We start from the raw sequence: 15,523 nt of genomic DNA, 5'->3' as shown, positions 1-15,523 counted from the left end.
AATTCGAATAAGGCCACTTTTAAGGGCTTCTAGGCATTCCAAAGCCTATAAATACACCCTAGAAGAGGAGAAAAATGAGGACGGAGAAGGGAGGTAAGGAATTACCCCAAGGAAGTCGATTGATCCATCACAGAAGTCGGATTCATCATCAAGACTGAAGATCTCTCCTCAATTTCCCTTCAGGAGTTTTGGGTTTTCTTTATTTTTGTATTCTTTATTCTTCGGAGATGTTTTCTTATTTAGTTATGAACTAAATCCCCTAAATACCTAAGGGGAATGAAACCTAAGACGAATCTTGTTATTATTTTTTGAATCATATGATAAATATTTAACTTGTTCTTAATTATGTGTTCTTAATTCTTGTTTTGATATCCAAGGATACTGATTCAAGACATGCTCTTGTTCAAAGGAGGAATAGACCCTGTCTAAGAGTACTTTTTTCATAATTAAGCGGAGTTGATTGCATGCCTAGAAATAGGGTGACAAGATTTTGCCAGATTAGGGTGAAACCTAATAAGGGGATCCATAAATCGAGTTAATGCAACCCTAGAATGTTAATTAGAGAAAAGTCTCGGTTATTCAATCTAGGGATTAGACGTTATTAGTCTTGAATAAGGATAATAACATAACTTAGGGATCTCTACTGAACAAGTTGAATGAATAAATCGTCCAATTCGGAGCCAGAATAACAAGTAAAGTCTAGGTGGATTTTTCCTTAGGTATTGTCTCAAGTCAATCGATTTTCCCAAAAGCAATTCCCTAGTTCTTTTCTCTGTGCATTCTTAGTTTAGATAATTAGTTAATTAAAACAAATAAAACCTCTTTTATTCTTAGGCTAGATAATAAAAAGATATTTATTACTAGTACTTTTGGTTCCCTTGGGTACGATACCCCGGTCTTGCCATTACTATACTATTGTTTGATAGGTGCGCTTGCCTTTTCGTCGTGATAATAGTTAGTCTAGATTTGATCTTCATTATAAATATTTATTACTTGTTACGAATCACGCGATCAAGTTTTTGGCGCCGTTGCCGGGGAACTAAGATATTAGGAACGCTCAATTTTTATTACTTTAGCCATTTATTTTTCTTGCAATTTAATTTAATTTAATTATTATTATTTATTAATTTACTTTTTCTTTCTCTTGGCAGCTTTTATAGTTTATGACTAGAAGAAACCCGTCGGGACCATTACTTTTTGACGAAGAAATCAATCGTACAGATTGTAAAAACCAAAGAGAAATAAGGCGTAGCTTAAGATACACAGAGAACGAGCAAGAAGATGATACTCAACCCTTAACTGACAAGATGGCTAAAAACCAAGGCAATCAGCTACCTCCTGCAATTGCGGCTAATCAAAATCCTACTCCACGCACTATGTATGATTATGCTAAACATTCTTTAACAGGAACTGAATCTAGCATAGTTAGACCTACTGTAGCTGCAAATACTTTTGAATTAAAACATAACACTATTCAGATGATACAGCAGTTTGTTCAGTTTGATGGTTTGCAGGATGAAGATCCCAACGCTCACCTAGCAAACTTTCTGGAATTTTGAGATACATTTAAAATCAATGGCATTTCTAATGATGTCATTTGTCTTCAGTTATTTCCTTTTTCATTGAGGAAAAAAGCTAAACAGTGGTTGAACTCGTTACCACGAGGGTCAATTACTACTTGGGAACAAATGACCGAGAAATTTTTACTAAAATATTTTTCGCCGGCTAAAATGGCTAAATTATGTAATGATATCTCTTCTTTTGTGCATATGGATTTAGAAACACTTTACGATGCATGGAAGAGATACAATGACTTACTGAGAAGGTGCCCTCACCATGGGTTACCGCTTTGGTTGCAAGTACAAACATTCCACAATGGTCTGAATCTCTCGACTCGGCAAATGGTTGACGCAGCTGCTGGCGGAATCATCAACAACAAAACACCTGAAGAGGATTATGAATTCATTGAAGAAATGTCACTAAATAACTATCAGTGGCAAGTCATGAGGACTAAGCCAACAAAAACAGCCGGCGTTTATAACATAAACTCAGTTACTATGTTCTCAAATCAGGTAGAACTTCTCAAAAAAAAAGATTGATTGTTTACTTGGTTCTACACAGATACATCCAGTAATGAGGTGTGACTCAAGTGGAGGAGGTGTGCATACAGAATATCAATCCTTCAATCCCACAACTGAAGAGGAACAAGTCAACTATATGGGTAACAATAACTTTAGATCTCAAAATAACCCATACAATAATACTTATAATGCAGGTTAGAGGAACCACCCAAATTTCTCCTAGGGTGGTCAAGGAAATCAAAAGCAACAAAACCCTCAGGGTTTTCAACAACCACCTTATCAACAAGAGAAGAAACCGAACTTTGAAGAGATGCTCTCAAAATTCATAACAATGTTAGAAACCTGTTTCCAAAATACCGAGACAGCACTTAAAAATCAACAAGCATCGATCCAAATGACCACAAGGTAGCTTACCAAGTAATACTGAACCTAACACAAAGGAACACCTCAACATAATTAGTACTCAAGATAAAGAAGGATTCATTGTGCCTGTGCCAGAATTGATGCAAGGAACTGTGGTGAGCAAAGGTAAAAGTGAGGTAAGTCATAACAAAACGGTGAATGGTGAATATAAACCTCGTGTCCCATACCCTAACGCGACGAGGAAAGACCCCTTAGACAAATAATTTGGTGAATTCCTCAAACTTTTGAAAAGATTACATATTAACTTACCGTTTATTGAAGCTTTGTCGCAGATGCCAAATGCAATGAAATTTTTAAAAGAGCTTTTAGTAAATAAGCGGAAGTTGGATGAAGCATCACATGTGGAGCTAAATGCAGTCTGCTCAACTATTTTACAGAATAAGCTACCCCACAAATTGAAAGATCCAGGGAGTTTTACAATTCCTTGTTTAATTGGTAGTTTAGATATAAGTCATGCATTAGTTGATTTAGGGGCTAGTATTAACGTTATGCCTTACAAAATGTTTAAGCAACTAGGTCTTGAGAAACCTAAACAAACTAGGATGAGCATTCAATTGGCAGATAAAACTATAAGATTCCCTAGGGGTATTATTGAAGATGTACTCGTGAAAGTAGATAAGTTCATATTCCCCGTTGATTTCGTTGTTCTAGACATAGAGGAGGATAATAACACCCATTTGATTTTAGGAAGGCCCTTTCTAGCAACAGCTAAAACAATTATTGATGTTGACACAGGTGAGCTTACACTTCGTGTGGGAGACGAAACGATCACCCCTCAAGCTCATAATTCTGGCATCACATCGAACATTGAAGGTAATAGTCCACACCAATCTACTAAAACTGACAATATGACTTTGTAGAAATTAAGCTTTAAAGAAGTTCATGAGCCATGTTCTAGAAATGATAGAGGACACATTTATGAAGAACGAAGGCTACGGATAGAGGAGCTAGACGAATGGTGAGGACACAAATTGAGAACACATGATAAACCGAAACTATGCCAAAACAAGCCCGATACCTCTCCTCATCAACTTAAGGTTGGTGATAAATTCTTACTAGATGCCGCAGATCCCCACATTGTCACTACCACACTGAATTAGGAAATCCCTCTTACGGTACTCAGTATTTTTCCATTCGGTACGGTGGAGTTGAGCCACCCTAAGTTCGACAGTTTTAAGGTAAACAACACCCAATTAAACCCTATTTTGATGAAATTGATAGCAGGAATGAGGAGTATAAACTCCTCGAACCACCCTGACCATTCACTAGAGAGGTAAGTCGAGCTTAGACTATAAATAAGCGCTTCTCGGGAAACAACTCGAGCACTAACATATTTTGGTTTCTTTATTTTTAATTTCTAACACTTTGAATCATTAACTTTATCTTTGAATTGCAAATTTTTTCAGCACACACGGCCAGGCACACGGGGGTGCCTAAAGCCGTGGGCAAACAGAGCAAGAGACACGACAATGCGATACGGCCATATGGAAGCAGGACATGATTTCCCCAAAACATGGGATGCAATAAATCCCCATGGCCGTGCGACATGGCCGTGGGTGAACTTGATAGGTGAACACGGGCGTGGAAATAGAAAAACACGGGCGTGCTAGGGGCAAGGCTCGATTCTGTTTCTTCAACACGGGCGGAGACACGCCCATACCGTTAAGCCATGGACAACAATACACGGGCGTGGTACTCTAACACACGGGCGTGGGAGAAGCGAGCAAAGCTCGGCACGACCGTGCAACATGGCCCTGTGCCACACACGCCCAAGACACATGGGCGTGGGATAGTAGCCGAGCACGACCTAAATCATAAAATTCAAAAAACACGGGCTCACCTTCAGAATACACGGGCATGGCCCTAGGCCGTGTGGTCCTCCCCTATATAAGCAAACCACTGTACATCTTCTTCCCCCTTTCAAAACCCTAGCCGAAATCTACCCTTCTCCACTCCCTAATCCCTATTCCGGCCACCATTCCCTAGATTCTGATTTCCCCAACCCCCAAACCATTCTAAAATCCACTTCCCCTGCATTAATCCTCACTTTCCCATCTCTTTTCCCTCCATTTTCCTTCCACACGGCTGTACCCCCCGCCATGCCCGTGCGCAGCCTCCAACTTCATTTTTAAAGCTCAATCTCTCTCCCTTAGTGCCTTCAATGTCATCTTCAAGAGGAAAGAAAAATGCCATACTAGCCTCAAAGAAGAGGAAGGGAGTGTCATCTTCCGCGGGTCCACATCTCATCGCGAACCATCTAGTGATGAAGATGTTTAGAAATATTTATTTTATTATTTTATGTTTTTAATTTTTATTCAAACTACTTTTTATTTTTTATATTTTATATTTTATTTTTTATATTTTATATTTTATATTTTATATTTTATATTTTATATTTTATTTTTATTTTTATTTTTATTTTTATTTTTATTTTTATTTTTATTTTTATTTTTATTTTTATTTTTATTTTTTAGCAGATTTAAAATTTTATTATAAATTTTGGTTATTTCTTTTCGAGTACTTATTCTTCCTACTATCCCCTAAAAAGTTCCTAATTTTATCACAGTTATATAGAGCTCTTAAACTCATCCTCACATAGGAACTAAAACTCCACCGGAAAAGGTTCTCCACGACTGCCATGTCCTGTTCGACCACGACCATAACTATCACTAGATATAATATTCTTTTGGCGCAGGACTTATGACCTAATGAACCTCTACGACCGCCGGAGTATCCTCCTCCACTCTCGAACTGATCACTCTCCAAAACTCTAGTTCGAGGAATTCATCATACAGGAAGTTTCACTTCTCTCCCTATCTTATTTTTATACTCTAATATCTATCTTTGTACATTGAGGGCAATGTACATCTTAAGTGTGGGGGGTATTTATTTCATTATCAGAAAAATCCCTGAATAATCATCTTGTTCTCTTGAAAAAACTCTCATATCTTATTTAGAATAAATTTTAATTAATTTATGATTTTGATTGATATATCTTGAATTAAAACATAGGGATTTATGCATTGATTATTTAAACTTTAAGACAATAGAGAATCAAGCATGATGAGTTGATTTTTAAGAATTCAAAATCTTAGGTTGTTTCCCCAAGTCTAGGTATTACTTTGAATTGGAATTCACAAGTCTAAACATCAAAAAGCCATAATTTTTGTGAGATTTTTTAGCCTTTTGAGCATCTATTCATCCTTTCATGCTCACTTTTATTATTGCTTTGAGTGCATCAGTATTGAACTGTTATTCTAGAACTTGCTTGATTATGCATGTTGAGACCACACCATTTGATTTGATATATCAAAATGATTAAGGCACTTAGGATTAACCCACTCAAGCCATGAAAAGCCTACCTCCACGATTAACCTCTAGTAAACCCCCTTGAGCATAACAAACCATTTCTTATATTACCCTTAATATTAACCTTTAACCCATTATTGTTGAAATCCCCTAAATTAATCCCTATTTTTGTCGAGATTTGAGTTGAATAGATTGTCTAACTATGTTTTTTTCTTGATATTTAGTCTATATTATTTAACTTGTTCTTAAAAAAAAACTATGTATGCATATCTGTAATTTCATATTCTGAGAGAAGCTCTATTGTACGCAAGTGAAGATTAACTCTTTTTCTAGTTACGCAACTTTTCAATTCAATCTCGATTCTAACCCTTTCTTTTAGCTTGTGACCACACCCCCTAACCAAGCCTCATTACAACCCTCTAAAGACCTTTTGATTGATGTATCATCTTGAATTAAAGTGTTGGAGATTTGATTTTCATGCAAGCCTATGGTAATGACTTTCCATTATTGACTATTGAGTGCTTCCTTTATTGTCCTTAAAACACCTCGAGTGATTTGAGTGAATCTTTAGTGAGGATGTAAAACTCTGTGATATTCTGAATTAAAGGTAATTACTTAGATGAGGGAAGACACCTATGTTTTCAGAATAAAATGCTCAACTTGGAATGATTGAAACTTTTATGTTCTTTTAGTTAAATTCTCAATGTATGATTACCTATAGATTAATTTGAGATATTATTGATAGAAATTATAAGTTGAGAAGGATTTATTTTGATTATAAGTTGAGCATTTTGCTTCAGGACAAGCAAATGCTTAAGTGTGGGGGAATTTGATAAACCGTAAATTATACACATTTTTACCCCATGTTTAATGCATTTTATGGATGATTTCTCATTAGAATTGGTGAATTCGATGCTTCTAATGCTTTAATTTCATGTTTTATACTTTGGAGAGCATAGAAGAGTGAAAGGAACAAGAAACGGGCCAAAAACGGAGAAAATGGACCAAAGTACGAAATCAACACGGCCTGGACCTCCTCACACGGGCAGAACACACGGCCGTGTCAATTTGGCAGAATTGGAGCACAACTCACACGGGCGTGTCCCTACCGAGCCCAAGTTAATTCCAATTCGAAAAGGCCACTTTTGAGGGCTTCTAGGCATTCCAAAGCCTATAAATAAACCCTAGAAGAGGAGAAAAATAAGGACAGAGAATGGGGGCAAGGAATTACCCCAAGGAAGCCGATTGATCCATCTCAGAAGCCAGATTCATCATCAAGACTGAAGATCTCTCCTCAATTTCCCTTCAGGAGTTTTGGGTTTTCTTTATGTTTTGTATTCTTTGTTCTTCGGAGATGTTTTCTTATTTAGTTATGAACTAAATCACCTAAATACCTAAGGGGAATGAAACCTAAGACGAATCTTGTTATTATTTTCTGAATCGTATGATAAATATTTAACTTGTTCTTAATTATGTGTTCTTAATTCTTGTTTTGGTATCCCAGGATACTGATTCAAGACATGCTCTTATTCAGAGGAGGAATAGACCCTGTCTAAGAGTACTTTTGTCATAATTAAGCGGAGTTGATTTCACGCCTAGAAATAGGGTGACAAGATTTTGCCGGATTAGGGTGAAACCTAATAAGGGGATTCATAGATCGAGTTAATGCAACCTTAGAGTGTTAATTAGAGAAAAGTCTCGATTATTCAATCTAGGGATTAGACGTTATTAGTCTTGAATAGGGATAATAACATAACTTAGGGATCTCTACGGAACAAGTTGAATGAATAAATCGTCTGATTCGGAGCCAGAATAACAAGTAAAGTCTAAGTGGATTTTTCCTTATGTATTGTCTCAAGTCAATCGATTTTCCCAAAAGCAATTCCCCAATTCTTTTTTCTGTGCATTCTTAGTTTAGATAATTAGTTAATTAAAACAAATAAAACCCCTTTTATTCTTAGGCTAGATAATAAAAAGATAGTTATTACTAGTACTTTTGGTTCCCTTGGGTACGATATCCCGATCTTGCCATTACTATACTATTGTTCGATAGGTGCGCTTGCCTTTTCCTCGTGATAATAGTTAGTCTAGGTTTGATCTTCATTATAAATATTTATTACTTGTTACGAATCACGCGATCAATATTCAGCTGCCGGTAGGATGTACAAGACCAGCACCCAGATTACATAATCACAATAATCCTCTAATGACATGCCACTAGTATCCAAATCTATTCCTAAGGTTCAAATGGGATTTCCAATGCCGAATCGTCGTGGAATCATTGTCGAACATGTCTGAAGTCTCGTATTCATAGTTTATGCAATATCAAAGCATTTAAAACATAATTATAACAATGCTTATTACATACGAACTTACCTCGAATGCAAAAATGGCTAAACTAGTCGATTAGTCTAGAACTTTGTCTTTCCCTAGATCTAGATCTGAGTTTCACTTTTCTTGATCTATATGTAATCAAAATTAACTTATTTAATTATCTCTCTATTCAATTTAGTCCAAAACTCACATTAAGGTACTTTTACACATTTGCCCCTAATGTTTCACAACTTTTACAATTTAGTCTTTATTTCATAAAAACAAAATTTCATGTAATTTAATAATAAATCATGCTAGAAAAATTTCAATTAGGTCCCTAGCAGCCCATATTTTTCATTCATTTCACATTTTAACCACAAAGTTTTAACATTTCATAATTTAACCCCTAATTTACATTTTCACTAAAAATCACTTAACAAAACTTGTATAACTAACATCAGACATTCATAATCTATCATTAAACATCAACATACTCATGTATTCATCAATGGAAACATCTAAAATCTTTAACAATTTTGCAAAATAGTCTCTAGGCTAACTAGACCTAGTTGCAACGACTCAAAAACATAGAAATCATCAAAAACGGGACAAAATAGACTTACAATTGAGCTAGGAAATGATCGAATGCTTCAAGCCCTAAAAATGAGAAAGATGAATGAAACATGTTTTGTGTTTTTGTTTTATTAAATTATCATTTAATTACCAAATTACTATTATAATCTTTAAAAACTTTAAAAATTACATCAAATGCCATGCCATTATCATCCACTATTATACTAATGGTATAATTACACTTAAGGACTCTTACTTTAAGGTTCTATAGCTATTTAATACCTTAAGCTATTAGAACATCACTTTTACACTTTACGCGATTTAGTCCTTTTTATCAAATTAAGCACTCAAATGATAAAATTTCATGAAAATTTCACACAATCATATATTCATGCTGTAAATATTAAAATAATAAAAATAATAATAATTTTGAATTCGGATTTTTGGTCCCGAAACCACTGTTTCGATTTGACTAAAAATGGGTTGTTACATTGGTAATGAGGGTTTTTTCGATTTTGTGATTGGTTTGCACCTCCTTGGTTGCCTTCCTATTTGAGGTTAGGATAATCCATCCAATCGAGATTATAGGTTTTTGAATAAGGATCTTGACCCCTATTACTAATGTAGCTAGCCTCTTCCGGTTGGTTTTTAAAATATGGCTCCGCTCTCGTCGGCTTGACAATTGTCTCCAAACGGTTAAGCTCTTTTAGAATTCTTTGGTACCAATCATTGTCATTATCTTCACTTACAGCTTTTAGCATTGGAGGCTTTGATTTGTACATGAATCTTTCATTAGGCCACATATACGAATTCATGGCCATGTTATTTATTATTTTATAGGCTCGTTCATATACGTGGAACATGAGAGATCCTTTAGTCGCTTTGTCTAGGTTGGAGTTGATGTTACCATCAACATTATTATAAAATGTTTGAATTTGGAGTCATGCTTGCAATCCATGGTGTGGGCACTTTCATAGTATTGTCTTGAAATGTTCTCGCGCCTCATACAAAGATTCACCTTCGCGATGTTTAAATTGGTGATTTCTCACCTAAGCTGAATGGTTCTACTAATCGGGAAAAATTTATAAAGAAATTTTTCCGCTAGGTCATTCCACGTGGTAATGGAACCAGGTTCCAATGAGTCTAACCAGCTATTTGCGTTGTCGTACAAAGAGAACAGGAATAACCGAAGGTTCACAGCATCATTTAATACCCTATTGTGCTTGAAGGTGTCGCCTAGTTGTAAGAACCGCTTCAAGTGCTTGTTTAGGTCTTCCACCATGTTCCTCTTAAATTGTCCCCTTAAATTGCAGCATATTTTCTATCATCTATATTGTGGCCATCTTTATCTCAAAATCATTGGCGTTAATAGTTGGTTGTTCGATGCTACCTCGCACCACGTCTAGTGTAGGTAAGGCATACTCGCGCAACGTCCTTTATCCATTGGGTCTTCTTCCAGGATATTTCCTTGTCTTTCTCATAGATTTTCAAATAACATATTTTTTAAGGGGTAAATTAATTACTGCAGGTTGATCGATGTTCATTAATTAATGATTGCGCCTGAGTAATTGCTTCGGATTTGGATGTGGATCGATTAGGGTGCTAAAGTTTCAAGTCATAAGCAACCTAAAAAAGAAAATTAAAAACAAATTAAAAAATACAAAAATTAAAAATATTGTATCTATAAGTTTTAAAGTTTCTATTTATCTTATTAATTGTAAAGATATTTTTAATTTAATGTCGAAACCTCCCCGATAATAACACCAACAACTTGACCACCTATAAATGAGTTATCATTTATAGTAAAAATATCATACCAAAAATATAAGACATTAAATCGGCGGTGTCTACAAGTATATAGATCAAATTGTAATATAGTATTTGTGTACAACGGAACATAGGGAGTACTCCGAGGATCGCACAAAAAGGAGGATGGAATAAATATAATGAAAATCTCTTCACAATAATAAGTTTAAATAGTAGCAGCTAAATTCTATATTTCGACAGATAATAAAATAGATGAATATGAGGAATTAAATAACTAAAATAAATAAGTAAGAAAATAAACAAACAACTAAATAGATAAAACCAATCAAGAAGATTAACTTGTTTCAGGGGTTTTAACTAACTACGAATTAGGTTTTTAAGGTGGATTAGCTACCAATTAACCAATTATTATCTCTCGACCTCTAACTGATTAATTAATTGGTTGATACTAGCTTATTTCCCGACCTCACTTTCTCAACCAGGATAAACTACAATTTACTCGGCAAAACTAATCTCCCAACCTAGTTTAGCCTATAATTACTTCCTAGGGTTGTCAAGCCTAGGGTTTAGAAACATGTAATTTAAACCACTTAATCCTATCAAGAAACCCTAAGTCCTCCATTAATCACATCCCCACCCACTCGTTAATCTCCCCTAGGGGATTTAGCCACTCATGTTATTAATAATCTTGAACTCAAATGAAATAAACATGCAATCGACACGAATAAATTGTAAGAGAAAAAAGATTAGAATAATCCTGGAATTGATGTCAAATGGAGAACGAAGTAGTAAATCTCTCGATTGGAATAACGAATAACTTCGCTTGCAAAGGCAAATAAATTGAAATTCTTTAATAATATAAAAGAACTATTGTATTTAAATCGATTCCAAGTGAAAAAACAAAGAGTTTATGAAAATTGAAAGAAAACTTAATTATCCTATTCCTAGGGTTTTTGGATGCATCTGAGACAACTTAGTTACATCAAACCCCTAAGGTCTTATTTATAGGAGTGTTGGCGGCCTGAATTAGGACTTTAGCATGTCCTATGTCTTTGTATAAAGTTGATTGTGCAGACGAAAATAGCCTTGGTATACTTGGGCATCATGTCGACCTATGTCGCGCCATAGGCCTTGCAAGGCGCATGGTGCAACATGACAAGCAATTGTAGGCTTCTTTGGTTTGTATCATACTTTAACGATTTAGGAAGCTTATGTATCACTTGTCCCTTGTTCTTACGTCAATTGGGTCTATAATTCATCACCCTACACACTCAATTAAACAAATTAGCATTGTTTAAGGCTCGTGTCGGCCTAATAGATCACAACACTCACAAAATGTGTTGAAAACACAACTTTTAATCCTAACTACTAAATACCAAAAATGTAATATAAAATACTAAATTTGCTAGAAAATAAGCTCTTTTTAAGTGCAAAAATCATCTGAAATTACTACTACATTTGACGTCAAGTCAGCTTCAACGCAAATTTCGCATTTATTAAAGCTACTATCATCTAAATTAAGGAGTAGATTCATTTTTATGAGCTTTTTTAGAGAATGAATATTCATATGACCTAATCTAGCATGCCACATATCAAAAGACTAATGAATATTCAACAATATAAGTAGAAGTGGTGGCTTTATTATTATTAAGCATAGTCTCAATCACAAATAAACCTACACGCAGATAACCTTTATTAACATAATCTCCATTATAGGAAAGTACAAGTTTATCAGATTCAAAGACTAATTTTGTAACACCCCATACCAGAACCGATCGTTGGATCTGGACTATAGAGTGATATGCTCTATGTCTGAATTAACTAAAATACCCATTATTACATTCCACATATCATTCATATACATGCATTTCATACACAAGCACTCAACCAATACTACTGTTAATACACGACATATATTATGTCAAACATTTCATCTACACAACATGGTTAAACTTACAACCAACCATGCATTTACATATCAACACACAACATGAATCACTTTACATCAACATTCAGTCGTAGAATAACTCATCATTAGCATAACACTAGGTTAAACATACCAGCACACGACACTAAAAAAAATGAACAAACATTTAAGACTTGAGTTCTGAAACTCACCTGGAAGTTGACACCAAATCTATGTACTTAGTTTTTCCTTTATTTCTTGAGCCTCCTTAGCCAACAACTACGAAATTTTTCAATTTCTTAGGCCCAAACTTCAATATCTTCCCTCCATGCATAGCGTTTTTTAATCATTCTCTCTTCCAAAACAAACCAGAGAAAATGATGAAGACATAACGGAAAAAAAAGAATTGCACTAAAGAATAATGCCTCTCCTTTATATAATCCTCTCATACTTCCTTTACCAAAATCAATTCAACAGCAATTTGTAGATATCTCTAATCATAATGTCTCCCACTACGAAAATTTCTTATTCAAAAGTAACTAAACTAAATGTTAAAATCCAATCTTTTATCAACCAGTTTGCAAATTGCTCTTATTTACATTAAAGCCCACTCAAATAGAAAACTTTTCAAATTAATACCCAAAGTTACCATTGCAACTCAAGCTTTAACATTTCCGGGTGTGACAAAGTTAATGCATGCCTTATTTAGTAATCCACCATTGATCAAATTTCTACACAGGACAAATGCATAAAGAACATTATTCAATGCTATTGTTTTGTCAAAAAAAAGGTTTGAGTAAGATAATTCCTTTACCAAGTACTTTTGAACTACTAGAATTACCCATGTAGATTTGTTCACCTTCAGCTACACTTTCAAACTCGATGAACATTTCTTTGTTGGCGCAGAAGTGTTTGGAAGCACCTGTGTCTACAATCCACTCAACATTGTTCTCAACCAAGTTCATCATGACAAACATGTTTAAACAATAGTAGAGTTTGCTTCTAAATTGTTGAAAATATACTACTACAAAACGAAATAGTTAGCACTGACAGAATAAATAAACTGAGTGTAAATAAATAAAATAATCATTGTGTCGTGGAAGAACCACTGCCTTACAAGCAAATTCACCCTAATCGGTGTAATCGTTTAGTGGACGTTGCCCCCTAAGGTTAATACAATACTTCAATATTCATACACCGAATAAAGAATATGGAACACAAATGGTATTGCTTTTCTCAAAAGTATTCGAAAAATTAGACTTGAAACTAAAGCTGAAAACTTGGTTGGAAATTTGACCGAAAAAGTTTTTCTAAATAGAAAACAAGTGAGCTAAGAGAGGCAGAGAAGATATTGTTGTTTTCTTGTTGTATGAAAAATAAGAAGAATGATCTGCTATTTATATTGTTTTCTGAAGCAGCAAAATGGTAAAATAGCTGTGTCAGTTACCAAAAATAGCAGAAGACTTTCTTCAATCGAAAAATATTCTAAAAATAGAAAAGGAACAAAAATATTATACGTGTTGACATGGACGCAATCAAAATGAATTGCTGCAAAAAATTGATTCTCTATTTTGTTTTTAAACTGCAAAAATATAACAAAAAAATTTAATAAATTAACAATAAAAAATAATAATTAAACCATAGCTAACAAAATGAATTGTCATATAAAAAAAAATTAAAACGCCAAATTTTTCTTTGAAGAAACTTAACTGATGGGGAGAGAAAGAGCTTCAAAACTTAACTACAATTAAAAAGGAGGAAGAGCTTCATGAATTTTTTTTGAATCTAAAATAGATGTGTAGGGGTTGGGGGACCAAATCAACCCACTTTTATAATAAAAAAATATGTATTATTTTAAGTTTTTTTTAGCTGAAAAGTAAAAAGAAAAAAAACTTGTGTTTTAATTTTTTTCGGTATTAAAAGCATGAACTTGTTACTGATAGGTTACTTCCGTGTTAACCGTTAGGCTGGTACAACCAAGTTGTCAAGCGGCACCAACCTGACAGCAGACATAGAAATGACCTGACGATCACGAGTTCATGTTTTTAATACAAAAAAAAATTAAAACATGAGTTTTTCTTTTTCAACTAAAAAAAATAAAAATTTTCTGGATGCCGCCTGATATATCGACGACACTAAATAATTTTTTTTTACTTTTTTCCTGTATACTAAAAAGAAAACTCATATTCGTGGTATAAAATATAGGTGCTGCCGATTGAATTGGCTACATCCAAAAAATAATTTTTTTATTAAAAATAAAGTGATTGTTTAATTCACCTATTCCCATAAATATTATTTCTGTTACGTTATTTTCGTATATATATTTATTTCATATTATTCATATGGAAATGGGTGCCAGTTTGACGGTCTGACTGGGTAGGTTTTGCATTTATGTTTTTAATTGTGGAAGCTTTTGTTTGTTTTGTTTTATTCGGGAAACATTTTGGGCCTGTTTATTTGTTTGGGCCGCTTTTCTTGTTATTTGTTTGCTTGGTAAATGGGATAAAAGCCTAGTCTGATTATATTAATAATAATAATAATAATAATAATAAGCAATTATTGCTTCATATTTTATCATTATATACGATTTATATAACAAAATATAATACGAGAGTATTTTTATATAATTTTCTTCCTTATATCTTATTAATGAAATAAAATATCACTATCTTTTTATATATAACATTCAAGCATCTATTTTACATTTAATTTTGGTATTTTTATTTCTAAAATATTATGTCTAATTTTCATATTATTAATACAATATATAAAAAATTATAATATACTTTGCTACAATTTAATTAGGTTAATTATGAAAGTTTTGAATTTAGTTCATATAATTTAATTTGATCCTTTTTAGAAACTATATTTTTCAAATTTTAAAATTTCAATCCTCACCAAATTACAGTTGTTAAATTTATTAACTTATGCTATTTATAATATTTGGAAAACATATTATTATATGTATAATGTCATGCCAACTTATTATTTTCACATATTATTCACTAAAAATTTAGTTAACTGCTTAACGAAAGTCATTTATGTCAAGATTGAAATTTCAAATTTTTAAAAATATAGAGATTTAAAAGTGCTCCGATTGGAGAATATCAACTAAATCTACAATAATATGCATAGTACATGACTAGTAATT

General features: G+C 33.7%; 1 non-coding gene across 1 annotated transcript; it reads right to left on the bottom strand.

Moving 5' to 3' along the window:
- Nucleotides 1-1,736: 1,736 nt before the first annotated feature.
- On the bottom strand, nucleotides 1,737-1,843 carry LOC121212894 (small nucleolar RNA R71). The gene has a single exon (XR_005908268.1). It is a non-coding gene; the product is annotated as a small nucleolar RNA R71 (small nucleolar RNA).
- Between the last annotated feature and the right edge of the window lie 13,680 nt (nucleotides 1,844-15,523).

The sequence above is a fragment of the Gossypium hirsutum genome, chromosome A13 (genome assembly GCF_007990345.1).
Source record: "Gossypium hirsutum isolate 1008001.06 chromosome A13, Gossypium_hirsutum_v2.1, whole genome shotgun sequence".
Classification (NCBI taxonomy): Eukaryota; Viridiplantae; Streptophyta; class Magnoliopsida; order Malvales; family Malvaceae; genus Gossypium; species Gossypium hirsutum.
Note: the sequence above shows the minus strand (reverse complement) of the source record. Positions and strands in the feature narration are given on the sequence as shown.